The 16,777-nt window shown below is 39.3% G+C and overlaps 28 non-coding genes and 8 pseudogenes across 28 annotated transcripts; all 36 read right to left on the reverse strand.

Moving 5' to 3' along the window:
- Positions 1-286: 286 nt before the first annotated feature.
- Positions 287-405, reverse strand: LOC146051244 (5S ribosomal RNA). Its single transcript, XR_014466646.1, has one exon. It is a non-coding gene; the product is annotated as a 5S ribosomal RNA (ribosomal RNA).
- Positions 406-750: 345 nt separating this feature from the next.
- Positions 751-869, reverse strand: LOC146050752 (5S ribosomal RNA; annotated as a pseudogene).
- Positions 870-1,213: 344 nt separating this feature from the next.
- Positions 1,214-1,332, reverse strand: LOC146051285 (5S ribosomal RNA). The gene has a single exon (XR_014466683.1). It is a non-coding gene; the product is annotated as a 5S ribosomal RNA (ribosomal RNA).
- A 346-nt stretch (positions 1,333-1,678) lies between these two features.
- LOC146051413 (5S ribosomal RNA) lies at positions 1,679-1,797 on the reverse strand. The gene has a single exon (XR_014466799.1). It is a non-coding gene; the product is annotated as a 5S ribosomal RNA (ribosomal RNA).
- Positions 1,798-2,141: 344 nt separating this feature from the next.
- LOC146051431 (5S ribosomal RNA) lies at positions 2,142-2,260 on the reverse strand. Its single transcript, XR_014466815.1, has one exon. It is a non-coding gene; the product is annotated as a 5S ribosomal RNA (ribosomal RNA).
- Positions 2,261-2,605: 345 nt separating this feature from the next.
- LOC146051205 (5S ribosomal RNA) lies at positions 2,606-2,724 on the reverse strand. The gene has a single exon (XR_014466610.1). It is a non-coding gene; the product is annotated as a 5S ribosomal RNA (ribosomal RNA).
- A 341-nt stretch (positions 2,725-3,065) lies between these two features.
- LOC146051074 (5S ribosomal RNA) lies at positions 3,066-3,184 on the reverse strand. Its single transcript, XR_014466492.1, has one exon. It is a non-coding gene; the product is annotated as a 5S ribosomal RNA (ribosomal RNA).
- Positions 3,185-3,527: 343 nt separating this feature from the next.
- LOC146051405 (5S ribosomal RNA) lies at positions 3,528-3,646 on the reverse strand. The gene has a single exon (XR_014466791.1). It is a non-coding gene; the product is annotated as a 5S ribosomal RNA (ribosomal RNA).
- Positions 3,647-3,989: 343 nt separating this feature from the next.
- On the reverse strand, positions 3,990-4,108 carry LOC146050826 (5S ribosomal RNA; annotated as a pseudogene).
- Positions 4,109-4,452: 344 nt separating this feature from the next.
- Positions 4,453-4,571, reverse strand: LOC146051214 (5S ribosomal RNA). The gene has a single exon (XR_014466619.1). It is a non-coding gene; the product is annotated as a 5S ribosomal RNA (ribosomal RNA).
- A 342-nt stretch (positions 4,572-4,913) lies between these two features.
- LOC146050975 (5S ribosomal RNA) lies at positions 4,914-5,032 on the reverse strand. Its single transcript, XR_014466407.1, has one exon. It is a non-coding gene; the product is annotated as a 5S ribosomal RNA (ribosomal RNA).
- A 344-nt stretch (positions 5,033-5,376) lies between these two features.
- LOC146051349 (5S ribosomal RNA) lies at positions 5,377-5,495 on the reverse strand. Its single transcript, XR_014466740.1, has one exon. It is a non-coding gene; the product is annotated as a 5S ribosomal RNA (ribosomal RNA).
- Positions 5,496-5,823: 328 nt separating this feature from the next.
- Positions 5,824-5,942, reverse strand: LOC146051144 (5S ribosomal RNA). Its single transcript, XR_014466556.1, has one exon. It is a non-coding gene; the product is annotated as a 5S ribosomal RNA (ribosomal RNA).
- A 345-nt stretch (positions 5,943-6,287) lies between these two features.
- Positions 6,288-6,406, reverse strand: LOC146051482 (5S ribosomal RNA). Its single transcript, XR_014466834.1, has one exon. It is a non-coding gene; the product is annotated as a 5S ribosomal RNA (ribosomal RNA).
- Positions 6,407-6,752: 346 nt separating this feature from the next.
- Positions 6,753-6,871, reverse strand: LOC146050855 (5S ribosomal RNA; annotated as a pseudogene).
- A 345-nt stretch (positions 6,872-7,216) lies between these two features.
- On the reverse strand, positions 7,217-7,335 carry LOC146051114 (5S ribosomal RNA). The gene has a single exon (XR_014466529.1). It is a non-coding gene; the product is annotated as a 5S ribosomal RNA (ribosomal RNA).
- A 344-nt stretch (positions 7,336-7,679) lies between these two features.
- LOC146050833 (5S ribosomal RNA) lies at positions 7,680-7,798 on the reverse strand (annotated as a pseudogene).
- Positions 7,799-8,143: 345 nt separating this feature from the next.
- Positions 8,144-8,262, reverse strand: LOC146051351 (5S ribosomal RNA). Its single transcript, XR_014466742.1, has one exon. It is a non-coding gene; the product is annotated as a 5S ribosomal RNA (ribosomal RNA).
- A 341-nt stretch (positions 8,263-8,603) lies between these two features.
- LOC146051075 (5S ribosomal RNA) lies at positions 8,604-8,722 on the reverse strand. The gene has a single exon (XR_014466493.1). It is a non-coding gene; the product is annotated as a 5S ribosomal RNA (ribosomal RNA).
- A 343-nt stretch (positions 8,723-9,065) lies between these two features.
- LOC146050809 (5S ribosomal RNA) lies at positions 9,066-9,184 on the reverse strand (annotated as a pseudogene).
- Positions 9,185-9,528: 344 nt separating this feature from the next.
- Positions 9,529-9,647, reverse strand: LOC146051354 (5S ribosomal RNA). The gene has a single exon (XR_014466745.1). It is a non-coding gene; the product is annotated as a 5S ribosomal RNA (ribosomal RNA).
- A 346-nt stretch (positions 9,648-9,993) lies between these two features.
- On the reverse strand, positions 9,994-10,112 carry LOC146051388 (5S ribosomal RNA). The gene has a single exon (XR_014466776.1). It is a non-coding gene; the product is annotated as a 5S ribosomal RNA (ribosomal RNA).
- Positions 10,113-10,456: 344 nt separating this feature from the next.
- Positions 10,457-10,575, reverse strand: LOC146051178 (5S ribosomal RNA). Its single transcript, XR_014466587.1, has one exon. It is a non-coding gene; the product is annotated as a 5S ribosomal RNA (ribosomal RNA).
- Positions 10,576-10,903: 328 nt separating this feature from the next.
- LOC146051297 (5S ribosomal RNA) lies at positions 10,904-11,022 on the reverse strand. Its single transcript, XR_014466694.1, has one exon. It is a non-coding gene; the product is annotated as a 5S ribosomal RNA (ribosomal RNA).
- Positions 11,023-11,368: 346 nt separating this feature from the next.
- LOC146051415 (5S ribosomal RNA) lies at positions 11,369-11,487 on the reverse strand. Its single transcript, XR_014466800.1, has one exon. It is a non-coding gene; the product is annotated as a 5S ribosomal RNA (ribosomal RNA).
- Positions 11,488-11,831: 344 nt separating this feature from the next.
- LOC146051402 (5S ribosomal RNA) lies at positions 11,832-11,950 on the reverse strand. Its single transcript, XR_014466789.1, has one exon. It is a non-coding gene; the product is annotated as a 5S ribosomal RNA (ribosomal RNA).
- Positions 11,951-12,278: 328 nt separating this feature from the next.
- On the reverse strand, positions 12,279-12,397 carry LOC146051310 (5S ribosomal RNA). Its single transcript, XR_014466706.1, has one exon. It is a non-coding gene; the product is annotated as a 5S ribosomal RNA (ribosomal RNA).
- A 346-nt stretch (positions 12,398-12,743) lies between these two features.
- Positions 12,744-12,862, reverse strand: LOC146051250 (5S ribosomal RNA). Its single transcript, XR_014466651.1, has one exon. It is a non-coding gene; the product is annotated as a 5S ribosomal RNA (ribosomal RNA).
- A 346-nt stretch (positions 12,863-13,208) lies between these two features.
- On the reverse strand, positions 13,209-13,327 carry LOC146050856 (5S ribosomal RNA; annotated as a pseudogene).
- A 345-nt stretch (positions 13,328-13,672) lies between these two features.
- Positions 13,673-13,791, reverse strand: LOC146051227 (5S ribosomal RNA). The gene has a single exon (XR_014466630.1). It is a non-coding gene; the product is annotated as a 5S ribosomal RNA (ribosomal RNA).
- Positions 13,792-14,136: 345 nt separating this feature from the next.
- Positions 14,137-14,255, reverse strand: LOC146050822 (5S ribosomal RNA; annotated as a pseudogene).
- Positions 14,256-14,599: 344 nt separating this feature from the next.
- On the reverse strand, positions 14,600-14,718 carry LOC146050965 (5S ribosomal RNA). The gene has a single exon (XR_014466398.1). It is a non-coding gene; the product is annotated as a 5S ribosomal RNA (ribosomal RNA).
- Positions 14,719-15,059: 341 nt separating this feature from the next.
- On the reverse strand, positions 15,060-15,178 carry LOC146051371 (5S ribosomal RNA). The gene has a single exon (XR_014466760.1). It is a non-coding gene; the product is annotated as a 5S ribosomal RNA (ribosomal RNA).
- A 345-nt stretch (positions 15,179-15,523) lies between these two features.
- LOC146050725 (5S ribosomal RNA) lies at positions 15,524-15,642 on the reverse strand (annotated as a pseudogene).
- Positions 15,643-15,986: 344 nt separating this feature from the next.
- On the reverse strand, positions 15,987-16,105 carry LOC146051216 (5S ribosomal RNA). The gene has a single exon (XR_014466620.1). It is a non-coding gene; the product is annotated as a 5S ribosomal RNA (ribosomal RNA).
- A 342-nt stretch (positions 16,106-16,447) lies between these two features.
- Positions 16,448-16,566, reverse strand: LOC146050977 (5S ribosomal RNA). The gene has a single exon (XR_014466409.1). It is a non-coding gene; the product is annotated as a 5S ribosomal RNA (ribosomal RNA).
- Between the last annotated feature and the right edge of the window lie 211 nt (positions 16,567-16,777).

Raw genomic sequence — 16,777 nt, forward strand, 5'->3', positions numbered from 1 at the left:
GTTTCCTAACTGTATTGGCTTACTGAAAAATATCATGTGTTGGTAATGTAAAAAGACCTACAGGACATAATATTAGCAGGTGGTCTCAAATTAAACTACTAAAGAGGCTCAACACTGTTTAGCTGCCAAAAGCAGTTGGAATTGGGCCGAAACAGTGTGGAAAGTCTTTAGGTGATGGCTATTGTGTCTGTTTGACCTCTCCCAAATGTCTGTATTGGCAATAAAAAGAAAAAGTTTCCAATTTAAATAGCTAGAGAATAAAAACCATTTGCCAGTAATGTGAAAAAACCTACAGCACCTGGTGTTCCCATGAGGTCTCCCACCCAAGTACTAACCAGGCCCAACTCTACTTAGCTTCCAAGATCAGACGAGATTGGGCATGTCCAATGTGGTATGGCTGTAGGTGAGATACAGGCACTTTTTTGCCCTCTTCTACTTCTATAACCAGGTAAGCTAATAAAAGAGTTTCCTAACTGTATTGGCTTAGTGAAAAAAATCATGTGTTGGTAATGTAAAAAGACCTACAGTACATAATATTAGCAGCTGGTCTCAAATTAAACTACTAAAGAGGCTCAACACTGTTTAGCTGCCAAAAGCAGTTGGAATTGGGCCGAAACCGTGTGGTAAGTCTTTATGTTATGGCTATTGTGTCTGTTTGGCCTCTCCCAAATGTCTGTATTGGCAATAAAAAGAAAACGTTTATAATTTAAATAGCTAGAGAATAAAAACAATTTGCCAGTAATGGGAAAAAACCTACAGCACCTGGTGTTCGAATGTGGTCTCCCACCCAAGTACTAACCAGCCCCAACCCTGTTTAGCTTCCAAGATCAGATGAGATTGGGCGTATCCAATGTGGTATTGCTGTAGGTGAGATACAGGCACTTTTTTGCTCTCTTCTACTTCTATAACCAGGTAAGCTAATTAAAAAGTTTCCTAACTGTATTGGCTTACAGAAAAAAATCATGTGTTGGTAATGTAAAAAGACCTACAGGACATAATATTAGCAGGTGGTCTCAAATTAAACTACTAAAGAGGCTCAACACTGTTTAGCTGCCAAAATCAGTTGGAATTGGGCCGAAACAGTGTGGTAAGTTTTTAGGTGATGGCTATTGTGTTTGTTTGACCTCTCCCAAATGTCTGTATTGGAAATAAAAAGAAAAAGTTTCCATTTAATTAGCTAGAGAATAAAAACAATTTGCCAGTAATGGGAAAAAACCTACAGCACCTGGTGTTCCCATGTGGTCTCCCACCCAAGTACTAACCAGGCCCAACACTGCTTAGCTTCCAAGATCAGACGAGATTGGGCGTGTCCAATGTGGTATGGCTGTAGGTGAGATACAGGCACTTTTTTTGCCCTCTTCTACTTCTATCACCAGGTAAGCTAACAAAAAAATATCCTAACTGTTTTGGCTTAGTGAAAAAAATCATGTGTTGGTAATGTAAAAATACCTACAGGACATGATATAAGCAGGTGGTCTCAAGTTAAACTATTAAAGAGGCTCAACACTGTTTAGCTGCCAAAAGCAGTTGGAATTGGGCCGAAACAGTGTGGAAAGTCTTTAGGTGATGGCTATTGTGTCTGTTTGACCTCTCCCAAATGTCTGTATTGGCAATAAAAAGAAAAAGTTTCCAATTTAAATAGCTAGAGAATAAAAACAATTTGCCAGTAATGTGAAAAAACCTACAGCACCTGGTGTTCCCATGAGGTCTCCCACCCAAGTACTAACCAGGCCCAACACTGCTTAGCTTTCAAGATTAGACGAGATTGGGCGTGTCCAATTTGGTATGGCTGTAGGTGAGATAGAGGCACTTTTTTGCCCTCTTCTACTTCTATAACCAGGTAAGCTAATAAAAAAGTTTCCTAACTGTATTGGCTTACTGAAAAATATCATGTGTTGGTAATGTAAAAAGACCTACAGGACATAATATTAGCAGGTGGTCTCAAATTAAACTACTAAAGAGGCTCAACACTGTTTAGCTGCCAAAATCAGTTGGAATTGGGCCGAAACAGTGTGGTAAGTTTTTAGGTGATGGCTATTGTGTTTGTTTGACCTCTCCCAAATGTCTATATTGGAAATAAAAAGAAAAAGTTTCCATTTAATTAGCTAGAGAATAAAAACAATTTGCCAGTAATGGGAAAAAACCTACAGCACCTGGTGTTCCCATGTGGTCTCCCGCCCAAGTACTAACCAGGCCCAACGCTGCTTAGCTTCCAAGATCAGACGAGATTGGGCGTGACCAATGTGGTATGGCTGTATATGAGATACAGGCACTTTTTTGCCCTCTTCTACTTCTATCACCAGGTAAGCTAACAAAAAAATATCCTAACTGTTTTGGCTTACTGAAAAAAATCATGTGTTGGTAATAAAAAAATACCTACAGGACATGATATGAGCAGGTGGTCTCAAGTTAAACTACTAAAGAGGCTCAACACTGTTTAGCTGCCAAAAGCAGTTGGAATTGGGCCGAAACAGTGTGGAAAGTCTTTAGGTGATGGCTATTGTGTCTGTTTGACCTCTCCCAAATGTCTGTATTGGCAATAAAAAAAAAAAGTTTCCAATTTAAATAGCTAGAGAATAAAAACAATTTGCCAGTAATGTGAAAAAACCTACAGCACCTGGTGTTCCCATGAGGTCTCCCACCCAAGTACTAACCAGGCCCAACACTGCTTAGCTTTCAAGATCAGACGAGATTGGGCGTGTCCAATTTGGTATGGCTGTAGGTGAGATACAGGCACTTTTTTGCCCTCTTCTACTTCTATAACCAGGTAAGCTAATAAAAAAGTTTCCTAACTGTATTGGCTTACAGATAAAATTCATGTGTTGGTAATGTAAAAAGACCTACAGGACATAATGTTAGCAGGTGGTCTCAAATTAAACTACTAAAGAGGCTCAACACTGTTTAGCTGCCAAAAGCAGTTGGAATTGGGCCGAAACCGTGTGGTAAGTTTTTAGGTGATGGCTATTGTGTCTGTTTGACCTCTTCCAAATGTCTGTACTGGCAATAAAAAAAGTTTCCAATTTAAATAGCTAGAGAATAAAAACAATTTGCCAGTAATGGGAAAAAACCTACAGCACCGGGTGTTCCCATGTGGTCTCCCACCCAAGTACTAACCAGGCCCAACAATGTTTAGCTTCCAAGATCAGATGAGATTGGGCGTATCCAATGTAGTATGGCTGTAGGTGAGATACAGGCACTTTTTTGCAATCTTCTACTTCTATAACCAGGTAAGCTAATAAAAAAGTTTCCTAACTGTATTGGCTTACTGAAAAATATCATGTGTTGGTAATGTAAAAAGACCTACAGGACATAATATTAGCAGGTGGTCTCAAATTAAACTACTTAAGAGGCTCAACACTGTTTAGCTGCCAAAAGCAGTTGGAATTGGGCCGAAAAGTATGGAAAGTCTTTAGGTGATGGCTATTGTGTCTGTTTGACCTCTCCCAAATGTCTGTACTGGCAATAAAAAAAAAAGTTTCCAATTTTAATAGCTAGAGAATAAAAACAATTTGCCAGTAATGGGAAAAAACATATAGCACCGGGTGTTCCCATGTGGTCTCCCACCCAAGTACTAACCAGGCCCAACAATGTTTAGCTTCCAAGATCAGATGAGATTGGGCGTATCCAATGTAGTATGGCTGTAGGTGAGATACAGGCACTTTTTTGCAATCTTCTACTTCTATAACCAGGTAAGCTAATAAAAAAGTTTCCTAACTGTATTGGCTTACTGAAAAATATCATGTGTTGGTAATGTAAAAAGACCTACAGGACATAATATTAGCAGGTGGTCTCAAATTAAACTACTTAAGAGGCTCAACACTGTTTAGCTGCCAAAAGCAGTTGGAATTGGGCCGAAAAGTATGGAAAGTCTTTAGGTGATGGCTATTGTGTCTGTTTGACCTCTCCCAAATGTCTGTACTGGCAATAAAAAAAAAAGTTTCCAATTTTAATAGCTAGAGAATAAAAACAATTTGCCAGTAATGGGAAAAAACATATAGCACCTGGTGTTCCCATGTGGTCTCCCAGCCAAGTACTAACCAAGCCCAACACTGCTTAGCTTCAAAGAGCAGAATAGATTGGGCATGTCCAATGTGGTATGGCTGTAGATGAGATACAGGCACTTTTTTGCACTCTTCTACTTCTATAACAAGGTAAGCTAATAAAAAAGTTTCCTAACTGTATTGGCTTACAGAAAAAAATCATGTGTTGGTAATGTAAAAAGACCTACACGACATAATATTAGCAGGTGGTCTCAAATTAAACTACTAAATAGGCTCAACACTGTTTAGCTGCCAAAAGCAGTTGGAATTGGGCCGAAACAGTGTGGTAAGTCTTTAGGTTATGGCTATTGTGTCTGTTTGACCTCTCCCAATGTCTGTATTGGCAATAAAAAGAAAAAGTTTCCAATTTAAATAGCTAGAGAATAAAAACAATTTGCCAGTAATGGGAAAAAACCTACAGCTCCTAGTGTTCCCATGTGGTCTCCCACCTAAGTACTAACCAGGCCCAACACTGCTTAGCTTCCAAGATCAGACGAGATTGGGCGTGTCCAATGTGGTATGGCTGTAGGTGAGATACAGGCACTTTTTTGCCCTCTTCTACTGCTATCACCAGGTAAGCTAACAAAAAAATATCCTAACTATTTTGGCTTACTGAAAAAAATCATGTGTTGGTAATGTAAAAAGACCTACAGGACATGATATTAGCCGGTGGTCTCAAATTAAACTACTAAAGAGGCTCAACACTGTTTAGCTGCCAAAAGCAGTTGGAATTGGGCCGAAACAGTGTGGTAAGTCTTTAGGTGATGGCTATTGTGTCTGTTTGACCTCTTCCAAATGTCTGTACTGGCAATAAAAAAAAGTTTCCAATTTAAATAGCTAGAGAATAAAAACAATTTGCCAGTAATGGGAAAAAACCTACAGCACCTGGTGTTCCCATGTGGTCTCCCACCTAAGTACTAACCAGGCCCAACACTGTTTAGCTTCCAAGATCAGATGAGATTGGGCGTATCCAATGTGGTATGGCTGTAGGCGAGACACAGGCACTTTTTTGCAATCTTCTACTTCTATAACCAGGTAAGCTAATAAAAAAGTTTCCTAACTGTATTGGCTTACTGAAAAATATCATGTGTTGGTAATGTAAAAAGACCTACAGGACATAATATTAGCAGGTGGTCTCAAATTAAACTACTAAAGAGGCTCAACACTGTTTAGCTGCCAAAAGCAGTTGGAATTGGGCCGAAAAGTGTGGAAAGTCTTTAGGTGATGGCTATTGTGTCTGTTTGACCTCTCCCAAATGTCTGTACTGGCAATAAAAAGAAAAAGTTTCCAATTTAAATAGCTAGAGAATAAAAACAATTTGCCAGTAATGTGAAAATACCTACGACACCTGGTGTTCCCATGAGGTCTGCCACCCAAGTACTAACCAGGCCCAACACTGCTTAACTTCCAAGATCAGACGAGATTGGGCATGTCCAATGTGGTATGGCTGTAGGTGAGATACAGGCACTTTTTTGCCCTCTTCTACTTCTATAACCAGGTAAGCTAATAAAAGAGTTTCCTAACTGTATTGGCTTAGTGAAAAAAATCATGTGTTGGTAATGTAAAAAGAACTACAGGACATAATATTAGCAGGTGGTCTCAAATTAAACTACTAAAGAGGCTCAACACTGTTTAGCTGCCAAAAGCCTAAACAGTGTGGTAAGTTTTTAGGTGATGGCTATTGTGTCTGTTTGACCTCTTCCAAATGTCTGTACTGGCAATAAAAAAAAGTTTCCAATTTAAATAGCTAGAGAATAAAAACAATTTGTCAGTAATGGGAAGAAACCTACAGCACCTGGTGCTCCCATGTGGTCTCCCACCCAAGTACTAACCAGGCCCAAAACTGCTTAGCTTCCAAGATCAGACGAGATTGGGCGTGTCCAATGTGGTATGGCTGTAGGTGAGATACAGGCACTTTTTTACCCTCTTCTACTTCTATCACCAGGTAAGCTAACAAAAAAATATCCTAACTGTTTTGGCTTACTGAAAAAAATCATGTGTTGGTAATGTAAAAATACCTACAGGACATGATATAAGCAGGTGGTCTCAAGTTAAACTACTAAAGAGGCTCAACACTGTTTAGCTGCCAAAAGCAGTTGGATTTGGGCCTAAACAGTATGGTAAGTTTTTAGGTGATGGCTATTGTGTCTGTTTGACCTCTTCCAAATGTCTGTACTGGCAATAAAAAAAAAAAGTTTCCAATTTAAATAGCTAGAGAATAAAAACAATTTGCCAGTAATGGGAAAAAACCTACAGCACCTGGTGTTCCCATGAGGTCTCCCATCCAAGTACTAACCAGGCCCAACACTGCTTAGCTTCCAAGATCAGACGAGATTGGGCATGTCCAATGTGGTATGGCTGTAGGTGAGCTACAGGCACTTTTTTGCCCTCTTCTACTTCTATAACCAGGTAAGCTAATAAAAAAGTTTCCTAACTGTATTGGCTTACAGAAAAAAAATCATGTGTTGGTAATGTAAAAAGACCTACAGGACATAATAATAGCAGGTGGTCTCAAATTAAACTACTAAAGAGGCTCAACACTGTTTAGCTGCCAAAAGCAGTTGGATTTGGGCCTAAACAGTGTGGTAAGTTTTTAGGTGATGGCTATTGTGTCTGTTTGACCTCTTCCAAATGTCTGTACTGGCAATAAAAAAAAAAAGTTTCCAATTTAAATAGCTAGAGAATAAAAACAATTTGCCAGTAATGGGAAAAAACCTACAGCACCTGGTGTTCCCATGTCGTCTCCCACCCAAGTACTAAGCAAGCCCAACACTGCTTAGCTTGAAAGAGCAGAATAGATTGGGCGTATCCAATGTGGTATGGCTGTAGGTGAGATACAGGCTCTTTTTTGCCCTCTTCTACTTCTATAACCAGGTAAGCTAATAAAAAAGTTTCCTAACTGTATTGGCTTACTGAAAAAAATCATGTGTTGGTAATGTAAAAAGACCTACAGGACATAATATTAGCAGGTGGTCTCAAATTAAACTACTAAAGAGGCTCAACACTGTTTAGCTGCCAAAAGCAGTTGGATTTGGGCCTAAACAGTGTGGTAAGTTTTTAGGTGATGGCTATTGTGTCTGTTTTACCTCTTCCAAATGTCTGTACTGGCAATAAAAAAAAAAAGTTTCCAATTTAAATAGCTAGAGAATAAAAACAATTTGCCAGTAATGGGAAAAAACCTACAGCACCTGGTGTTCCCATGTGGTCTCCCACCCAAATACTAACCAGGCCCAACACTGCTTAACTTCCAAGATCAGACGAGATTGGGCATGTCCAACGTGGTATGGCTGTAGGTGAGATACAGGCACTTTTTTGCCCTCTTCTACTTCTATAACCAGGTAAGCTAATAAAAAAGTTTCCTAACTGTATTGGCTTACAGAAAAAAATCATGTGTTGGTAATGTAAAAGGACCTACAGGACATGATAATAGCAGGTGGTCTCAAATTAAACTACTAAAGAGACTCAACACTGTTTAGCTGCCAAAAGCAGTTGGATTTGGGCCTAAACGGTGTGGTAAGTTTTTAGGTGATGGCTATTGTGTCTGTTTGACCTCTTCCAAATGTCTGTACTGGCAATAAAAAAAAAAGTTTCCAATTTAAATAGCTAGAGAATAAAAACAATTTGCCAGTAATGGAAAAAAACCTACAGCACCTGGTGTTCTCATGTGGTCTCCCACCCAAGTACTAAGCAAGCCCAACCCTGCTTAGCTTGAAAGAGCAGAATAGATTGGGCGTATCCAATGTGGTATGGCTGTAGGTGAGATACAGGCTCTTTTTTGCCCTCTTCTACTTCTATAACCAGATAAGCTAATAAAAAAGTTTCCTAACTGTATTGGCTTACTGAAAAAAATCATGTGTTGGTAATGTAAAAAGACCTACAAGACATAATATTAGCAGGTGGTCTCAAATTGAACTACTAAAGAGGCTCAACACTGTTTAGCTGCCAAAAGCAGTTGGATTTGGGCCTAAACAGTGTGGTTAGTTTTTAGGTGATGGCTATTGTGTCTGTTTGACCTCTTCCAAATGTCTGTATTGGCAATAAAAAAAAAAAGTTTCCAATTTAAATAGCTAGAGAATAAAAACAATTTGCCAGTAATGTGAAAAAACCTACAGCACCTGGTGTTCCCATGAGGTCTCCCACCCAAGTACTAACCAGGCCCAACACTGCTTAGCTTTCAAAATCAGACGAGATTGGGCGTGTCCAATTTGGTATGGCTGTAGGTGAGATACAGGCACTTTTTTGCCCTCTTCTACTTCTATAACCAGGTAAGCTAATAAAAAAGTTTCCTAACTGTATTGGCTTACAGAAACAATTCATGTGTTGGTAATGTAAAAAGACTTACAGGACATAATGTTAGCAGGTGGTCTCAAATTAAACTACTAAAGAGGCTCAACACTGTTTAGCTGCCAAAAGCAGTTGGAATTGGGCCGAAACCGTGTGGTAAGTTTTTAGGTGATGGCTATTGTGTCTGTTTGACCTCTTCCAAATGTCTGCACTGGCAATAAAAAAAGTTTCCAATTTAAATAGCTAGAGAATAAAAACAATTTGCCAGTAATGGGAAAAAACCTACAGCACCGGGTGTTCCCATGTGGTCTCCCACCCAAGTACTAACCAGGCCCAACAATGTTTAGCTTCCAAGATCAGATGAGATTGGGCGTATCCAATGTAGTATGGCTGTAGGTGAGATACAGGCACTTTTTTGCAATCTTCTACTTCTATAACCAGGTAAGCTAATAAAAAAGTTTCCTAACTGTATTGGCTTACTGAAAAATATCATGTGTTGGTAATGTAAAAAGACCTACAGGACATAATATTAGCAGGTGGTCTCAAATTAAACTACTAAAGAGGCTCAACACTGTTTAGCTGCCAAAAGCAGTTGGAATTGGGCCGAAAAGTATGGAAAGTCTTTAGGTGATGGCTATTGTGTCTGTTTGACCTCTCCCAAATGTCTGTACTGGCAATAAAAAAAAAAGTTTCCAATTTTAATAGCTAGAGAATAAAAACAATTTGCCAGTAATGGGAAAAAACATACAGCACCTGGTGTTCCCATGTGGTCTCCCAGCCAAGTACTAACCAAGCCCAACACTGCTTAGCTTCAAAGAGCAGAATAGATTGGGCATGTCCAATGTGGTATGGCTGTAGATGAGATACAGGCACTTTTTTGCACTCTTCTACTTCTATAACAAGGTAAGCTAATAAAAAAGTTTCCTAACTGTATTGGCTTACAGAAAAAAATCATGTGTTGGTAATGTAAAAAGACCTACACGACATAATATTAGCAGGTGGTCTCAAATTAAACTACTAAATAGGCTCAACACTGTTTAGCTGCCAAAAGCAGTTGGAATTGGGCCGAAACAGTGTGGTAAGTCTTTAGGTTATGGCTATTGTGTCTGTTTGACCTCTCCCAATGTCTGTATTGGCAATAAAAAGAAAAAGTTTCCAATTTAAATAGCTAGAGAATAAAAACAATTTGCCAGTAATGGGAAAAAACCTACAGCTCCTAGTGTTCCCATGTGGTCTCCCACCTAAGTACTAAGCAGGCCCAACACTGCTTAGCTTCCAAGATCAGACGAGATTGGGCGTGTCCAATGTGGTATGGCTGTAGGTGAGATACAGGCACTTTTTTGCCCTCTTCTACTGCTATCACCAGGTAAGCTAACAAAAAAATATCCTAACTATTTTGGCTTACTGAAAAAAATCATGTGTTGGTAATGTAAAAAGACCTACAGGACATGATATTAGCCGGTGGTCTCAAATTAAACTACTAAAGAGGCTCAACACTGTTTAGCTGCCAAAAGCAGTTGGAATTGGGCCGAAACAGTGTGGTAAGTTTTTAGGTGATGGCTATTGTGTCTGTTTGACCTCTTCCAAATGTCTGTACTGGCAATAAAAAAAAAAAAGTTTCCAATTTAAATAGCTAGAGAATAAAAACAATTTGCCAGTAATGGGAAAAAACCTACAGCACCTGGTGTTCCCATGAGGTCTCCCATCCAAGTACTAACCAGGCCCAACACTGCTTAGCTTTCAAGATTAGACGAGATTGGGCGTGTCCAATTTGGTATGGCTGTAGGTGAGATAGAGGCACTTTTTTGCCCTCTTCTACTTCTATAACCAGGTAAGCTAATAAAAAAGTTTCCTAACTGTATTGGCTTACTGAAAAATATCATGTGTTGGTAATGTAAAAAGACCTACAGGACATAATATTAGCAGGTGGTCTCAAATTAAACTACTAAAGAGGCTCAACACTGTTTAGCTGCCAAAAGCAGTTGGAATTGGGCCGAAAAGTGTGGAAAGTCTTTAGGTGATGGCTATTGTGTCTGTTTGACCTCTCCCAAATGTCTGTACTGGCAATAAAAAGAAAAAGTTTCCAATTTAAATAGCTAGAGAATAAAAACAATTTGCCAGTAATGTGAAAATACCTACGACACCTGGTGTTCCCATGAGGTCTCCCACCCAAGTACTAACCAGGCCCAACACTGCTTAACTTCCAAGATCAGACGAGATTGGGCATGTCCAATGTGGTATGGCTGTAGGTGAGATACAGGCACTTTTTTGCCCTCTTCTACTTCTATAACCAGGTAAGCTAATAAAAGAGTTTCCTAACTGTATTGGTTTAGTGAAAAAAATCATGTGTTGGTAATGTAAAAAGAACTACAGGACATAATATTAGCAGGTGGTCTCAAATTAAACTACTAAAGAGGCTCAACACTGTTTAGCTGCCAAAAGCCTAAACAGTGTGGTAAGTTTTTAGGTGATGGCTATTGTGTCTTTTTGACCTCTTCCAAATGTCTGTACTGGCAATAATAAAAAGTTTCCAATTTAAATAGCTAGAGAATAAAAACAATTTGCCAGTAATGGGAAGAAACCTACAGCACCTGGTGTTCCCATGTGGTCTCCCACCCAAGTACTAACCAGGCCCAACACTGCTTAGCTTCCAAGATCAGACGAGATTGGGCGTGTCCAATGTGGTATGGCTGTAGGTGAGATACAGGCACTTTTTTACCCTCTTCTACTTCTATCACCAGGTAAGCTAACAAAAAAATATCCTAACTGTTTTGGCTTACTGAAAAAAATCATGTGTTGGTAATGTAAAAATACCTACAGGACATGATATAAGCAGGTGGTCTCAAGTTAAACTACTAAAGAGGCTCAACTCTGTTTAGCTGCCAAAAGCAGTTGGATTTGGGCCTAAACAGTGTGGTAAGTTTTTAGGTGATGGCTATTGTGTCTGTTTGACCTCTTCCAAATGTCTGTACTGGCAATAAAAAAAAAAAAGTTTCCAATTTAAATAGCTAGAGAATAAAAACAATTTGCCAGTAATGTGAAAAAACCTACAGCACCTGGTGTTCCCATGAGGTCTCCCACCCAAGTACTAACCAGGCCCAACACTGCTTAGCTTTCAAGATTAGACGAGATTGGGCGTGTCCAATTTGGTATGGCTGTAGGTGAGATAGAGGCACTTTTTTGCCCTCTTCTACTTCTATAACCAGGTAAGCTAATAAAAAAGTTTCCTAACTGTATTGGCTTACTGAAAAATATCATGTGTTGGTAATGTAAAAAGACCTACAGGACATAATATTAGCAGGTGGTCTCAAATTAAACTACTAAAGAGGCTCAACACTGTTTAGCTGCCAAAAGCAGTTGGAATTGGGCCGAAAAGTGTGGAAAGTCTTTAGGTGATGGCTATTGTGTCTGTTTGACCTCTCCCAAATGTCTGTACTGGCAATAAAAAGAAAAAGTTTCCAATTTAAATAGCTAGAGAATAAAAACAATTTGCCAGTAATGTGAAAATACCTACGACACCTGGTGTTCCCATGAGGTCTCCCACCCAAGTACTAACCAGGCCCAACACTGCTAAACTTCCAAGATCAGACGAGATTGGGCATGTCCAATGTGGTATGGCTGTAGGTGAGATACAGGCACTTTTTTGCCCTCTTCTACTTCTATAACCAGGTAAGCTAATAAAAGAGTTTCCTAACTGTATTGGCTTAGTGAAAAAAATCATGTGTTGGTAATGTAAAAAGAACTACAGGACATAATATTAGCAGGTGGTCTCAAATTAAACTACTAAAGAGGCTCAACACTGTTTTGCTGCCAAAAGCCTAAACAGTGTGGTAAGTTTTTAGGTGATGGCTATTGTGTCTGTTTGACCTCTTCCAAATGTCTGTACTGGCAATAAAAAAAAGTTTCCAATTTAAATAGCTAGAGAATAAAAACAATTTGCCAGTAATGGGAAGAAACCTACAGCACCTGGTGTTCCCATGTGGTCTCCCACCCAAGTACTAACCAGGCCCAACACTGCTTAGCTTCCAAGATCAGACGAGATTGGGCGTGTCCAATGTGGTATGGCTGTAGGTGAAATACAGGCACTTTTTTACCCTCTTCTACTTCTATCACCAGGTAAGCTAACAAAAAAATATCCTAACTGTTTTGGCTTACTGAAAAAAATCATGTGTTGGTAATGTAAAAATACCTACAGGACATGATATAAGCAGGTGGTCTCAAGTTAAACTACTAAAGAGGCTCAACTCTGTTTAGCTGCCAAAAGCAGTTGGATTTGGGCCTAAACAGTGTGGTAAGTTTTTAGGTGATGGCTATTGTGTCTGTTTGACCTCTTCCAAATGTCTGTACTGGCAATAAAAAAAAAAAAGTTTCCAATTTAAATAGCTAGAGAATAAAAACAATTTGCCAGTAATGGGAAAAAACCTACAGCACCTGGTGTTCCCATGAGGTCTCCCATCCAAGTACTAACCAGGCCGAACACTGCTTAGCTTCCAAGATCAGACGAGATTGGGCATGTCCAATGTGGTATGGCTGTAGGTGAGATACAGGCACTTTTTTGCCCTCTTCTACTTCTATAACCAGGTAAGCTAATAAAAAAGTTTCCTAACTGTATTGGCTTACAGAAAAAAAATCATGTGTTGGTAATGTAAAAAGACCTACAGGACATAATAATAGCAGGTGGTCTCAAATTAAACTACTAAAGAGGCTCAACACTGTTTAGCTGCCAAAAGCAGTTGGATTTGGGCCTAAACAGTGTGGTAAGTTTTTAGGTGATGGCTATTGTGTCTGTTTGACCTCTTCCAAATGTCTGTACTGGCAATAAAAAAAAAAAGTTTCCAATTTAAATAGCTAGAGAATAAAAACAATTTGCCAGTAATGGGAAAAAACCTACAGCACCTGGTGTTCCCATGTCGTCTCCCACCCAAGTACTAAGCAAGCCCAACACTGCTTAGCTTGAAAGAGCAGAATAGATTGGGCGTATCCAATGTGGTATGGCTGTAGGTGAGATACAGGCTCTTTTTTGCCCTCTTCTACTTCTATAACCAGGTAAGCTAATAAAAAAGTTTCCTAACTGTATTGGCTTACTGAAAAAAATCATGTGTTGGTAATGTAAAAAGACCTACAGGACATAATATTAGCAGGTGGTCTCAAATTAAACTACTAAAGAGGCTCAACACTGTTTAGCTGCCAAAAGCAGTTGGATTTGGGCCTAAACAGTGTGGTAAGTTTTTAGGTGATGGCTATTGTGTCTGTTTGACCTCTTCCAAATGTCTGTACTGGCAATAAAAAAAAAAAGTTTCCAATTTAAATAGCTAGAGAATAAAAACAATTTGCCAGTAATGGGAAAAAACCTACAGCACCTGGTGTTCCCATGTGGTCTCCCACCCAAATACTAACCAGGCCCAACACTGCTTAACTTCCAAGATCAGACGAGATTGGGCATGTCCAACGTGGTATGGCTGTAAGTGAGATACAGGCACTTTTTTGCCCTCTTCTACTTCTATAACCAGGTAAGCTAATAAAAAAGTTTCCTAACTGTATTGGCTTACAGAAAAAAATCATGTGTTGGTAATGTAAAAAGACCTACAGGACATGATAATAGCAGGTGGTCTCAAATTAAACTACTAAAGAGACTCAACACTGTTTAGCTGCCAAAAGCAGTTGGATTTGGGCCTAAACAGTGTGGTAAGTTTTTAGGTGATGGCTATTGTGTCTGTTTGACCTCTTCCAAATGTCTGTACTGGCAATAAAAAAAAAAAGTTTCCAATTTAAATAGCTAGAGAATAAAAACAATTTGCCAGTAATGGAAAAAAACCTACAGCACCTGGTGTTCCCATGTGGTCTCCCACCCAAGTACTAAGCAAGCCCAACCCTGCTTAGCTTGAAAGAGCAGAATAGATTGTGCGTATCCAATGTGGTATGGCTGTAGGTGAGATACAGGCTCTTTTTTGCCCTCTTCTACTTCTATAACCAGATAAGCTAATAAAAAAGTTTCCTAACTGTATTGGCTTACTGAAAAAAATCATGTGTTGGTAATGTAAAAAGACCTACAGGACATAATATTAGCAGGTGGTCTCAAATTGAACTACTAAAGAGGTTAAACACTGTTTAGCTGCCAAAAGCAGTTGGATTTGGGCCTAAACAGTGTGGTTAGTTTTTAGGTGATGGCTATTGTGTCTGTTTGACCTCTTCCAAATGTCTGTACTGGCAATAAAAAAAAAAGTTTCCAATTTAAATAGCTAGAGAATAAAAACAATTTGCCAGTAATGGGAAAAAACCTACAGCACCTGGTGTTCCCATGTGGTCTCCCACCCAAATACTAACCAGGCCCAACACTGCTTAACTTCCAAGATCAGATGAGATTGGGCATGTCCAATGTGGTATGGCTGTAGGTGAGATACAGGCACTTTTTTGCCCTCTTCTACTTCTATAACCAGGTAAGCTAATAAAAAAGTTTCCTAACTGTATTGGCTTACAGAAAAAATTCATGTGTTGGTAATGTAAAAAGACCTACAGGACATAATGTTAGCAGGTGGTCTCAAATTAAACTACTAAAGAGGCTCAACACTGTTTAGCTGCCAAAAGCAGTTGGAATTGGGCCGAAACCGTGTGGTAAGGTTTTAGGTGATGGCTATTGTGTCTGTTTGACCTCTTCCAAATGTCTGTACTGGCAATAAAAAAAGTTTCCAATTTAAATAGCTAGAGAATAAAAACAATTTGCCAGTAATGGGAAAAAACCTACAGCACCGGGTGTTCCCATGTGGTCTCCCACCCAAGTACTAACCAGGCGCAACAATGTTTAGCTTCCAAGATCAGATGAGATTGGGCGTATCCAATGTAGTATGGCTGTAGGTGAGATACAGGCACTTTTTTGCCCTCTTCTACTTCTATAACGAGGTAAGCTAATAAAAAAGTTTCCTAACTGTATTGGCTTACAGAAAAAAATCATGTGTTGGTAATGTAAAAAGACCTACAGGACATAATATTAGCAGGTGGTCTCAAATTAAACTACTAAAGAGGCTCAACACTGTTTAGCTGCCAAAAGCAGTTGGAATTGGGCCGAAAAGTGTGGTAAGTCTTTAGGTGATGGCTATTGTGTCTGTTTGACCTCTCCCAAATGTCTGTACTGACAATAAAAAGAAAAAAGTGTCCAATTTAAAAAGCTAGAGAATAAAAACTATTTGCCAGTAATGGGAAAAAACCAACAGCACTTGGTGTTCCCATGTGGTCTCCCACCCAAGTACTAAACAGGCCCAACACTGCTTAGCTTCCAAGATCAGACGAGATTGGGCCTATCCAGTGTGGTGTGGCTGTAGGTGAGTTAAAGGCACTTTTTTGCCCTCTTCTACTTCTATCACCAGGTAAGCTAACAAAAAAATATCCTAACTGTTTTGGCTTACTGAAAAAAATCATGTGTTGGTAATGTAAAAAGACCAACAGGACATGATATAAGCAGGTGGTCTCAAATTAAACTACTAAATAGGCTCAACACTGTTTAGCTGCCAAAAGCAGTTGGAATTGGGCCGAAACAGTGTGGTAAGTCTTTAGGTTATGGCTATTGTGTCTGTTTGACCTCTCCCAATGTCTGTATTGGCAATAAAAAGAAAAAGTTTCCAATTTAAATAGCTAGAGAATAAAAACAATTTGCCAGTAATGGGAAAAAACCTACAGCTCCTAGTGTTCCCATGTGGTCTCCCACCTAAGTACTAACCAGGCCCAACACTGCTTAGCTTCCAAGATCAGACGAGATTGGGCGTGTCCAATGTGGTATGGCTGTAGGTGAGATACAGGCACTTTTTTGCCCTCTTCTACTGCTATCACCAGGTAAGCTAACAAAAAAATATCCTAACTATTTTGGCTTACTGAAAAAAATCATGTGTTGGTAATGTAAAAAGACCTACAGGACATGATATTAGCCGGTGGTCTCAAATTAAACTACTAAAGAGGCTCAACACTGTTTAGCTGCCAAAAGCAGTTGGAATTGGGCCGAAACAGTGTGGTAAGTCTTTAGGTGATGGCTATTGTGTCTGTTTGACCTCTTCCAAATGTCTGTACTGGCAATAAAAAAAAGTTTCCAATTTAAATAGCTAGAGAATAAAAACAATTTGCCAGTAATGGGAAAAAACCTACAGCACCTGGTGTTCCCATGTGGTCTCCCACCTAAGTACTAACCAGGCCCAACACTGTTTAGCTTCCAAGATCAGATGAGATTGGGCGTATCCAATGTGGTATGGCTGTAGGCGAGACACAGGCACTTTTTTGCAATCTTCTACTTCTATAACCAGGTAAGCTAATAAAAAAGTTTCCTAACTGTATTGGCTTACTGAAAAATATCATGTGTTGGTAATGTAAAAAGACCTACAGGACATAATATTAGCAGGTGGTCTCAAATTAAACTACTAAAGAGGCTCAACACTGTTTAGCTGCCAAAAGCAGTTGGAATTGGGCCGAAA

This window comes from Crinia signifera, chromosome 12 (genome assembly GCF_055691185.1).
Source record: "Crinia signifera chromosome 12, ASM5569118v1, whole genome shotgun sequence".
Taxonomy (NCBI): domain Eukaryota; kingdom Metazoa; phylum Chordata; class Amphibia; order Anura; family Myobatrachidae; genus Crinia; species Crinia signifera.